The sequence below is a fragment of the Poecilia reticulata genome, linkage group LG8 (genome assembly GCF_000633615.1).
Source record: "Poecilia reticulata strain Guanapo linkage group LG8, Guppy_female_1.0+MT, whole genome shotgun sequence".
Classification (NCBI taxonomy): domain Eukaryota; kingdom Metazoa; phylum Chordata; class Actinopteri; order Cyprinodontiformes; family Poeciliidae; genus Poecilia; species Poecilia reticulata.
The window spans coordinates 27,697,057-27,698,406 of NC_024338.1; the positions used below are offsets into that span (position 1 = coordinate 27,697,057).

The 1,350-nt window shown below is 35.6% G+C and overlaps 1 pseudogene; it reads left to right on the forward strand.

The window, feature by feature from the left end:
• Positions 1–1,350, forward strand: part of LOC103469501 (cytohesin-2-like) — a 15,092-nt pseudogene that overhangs the window by 8,425 nt on the left and 5,317 nt on the right.

Sequence of the window (1,350 nt, forward strand, 5' to 3'; positions counted from 1 at the left end):
GAAGTTTAGAACAGGAAGGTCACAGGGACTGGAGGACAGCTGCATGAACCAATCCAATCCAGTTTTATTTATTAAACCTTCAAAACCAAAGTGCTGCACAGTCAAAGTAAAAACACACAATAAACCGTTTTATTCTGCCTAGAAATATAGTTATATTTTGCAAAAAACAAATATTTGACTGTAGATTATCACGACTTAGAAAGTAAAATAGAAATTTAAAGGGGAAGGAATCAAAGAAAAGAAACCTAACTAAACTAATAAAAATGTTATTTAATAAAAATAGAATGATGAATAAAAAATATTTGATACATAATGAAATAAGCTCAAATATGTAAAAAAAATAAAGTACAGTAAACTAATTAAAATGTCTAATATAAAGTTAGCCACGGTATTTATAAATAAATTTAAAGGAAAAAATAAGGGAAAATATTCAGAAATTCAAATGAAACAATATAATAAAATCTGAAAAGCATAATTTAACTGCCTGTTGAATCTTTTTGATTTTGACGTTTTCCTTCAGAAACTCCAGTTTGTACGAAGTTATGGTTAATTTATCTTGTCCTACAATCTTATTTATACTTTGCCATTAAAATTAAATTCTTAAATTTTATTTGAATTTGTTCTGGACAAACAGGCAAACAGTCTGGAACTGTTTAATGTGTTTTACTAATATTAGTTATGCTTATGTTGTTGTTATTCTGCTTTTCCATTTTTCTTGAAGGCATCGTTAGCATAGCATCAATATTCAATTGTTACATTTCCTAGTTTTTACAAACTTTAAAGCACCAATGAGAGGACAGGAAACTTTTGGGGGCAGGACCAAAAATGGGCGGAGTTACCGCAGCTGCATTTAGCCACGCCCCCTGGACCCGCCCACAAGTTGTTCCTTTCAGTTTGAAATACTGTAGTCTGAATTTTAATCCTCTACGTTGTTGAGTTTTTCTCAAATCCTAAACGAAGTGAATGGGTTTGGTAGTTTTCTCTGCTCCTGGTCTCAGTCTGCTTCCTGAATGTCACACAGGGAGGAAATGCACCTGAAGGTCCTGAAGGCGTTCGTGGCTCTGCACGAGTTCTCCGACCTGAATCTGGTCCAGGCGCTGAGGTTGGTGACAATCAGATTAAATATTCAGTTTATTTAACTTTATTCTGTTTTTCTCAGCATAAATAATTCTCATTTTTTACCAGCGTTGGCTTCTTTTGATGTGTTTGAATAAATCTGTTGTCAGGCAGTTTCTGTGGAGCTTCCGGCTCCCAGGTGAAGCCCAGAAGATCGACCGGATGATGGAGGCGTTCGCAGCGCGTTACTGCGACTGTAACCCCGGAGTGTTCCAGTCCACAGGTACGACTCAC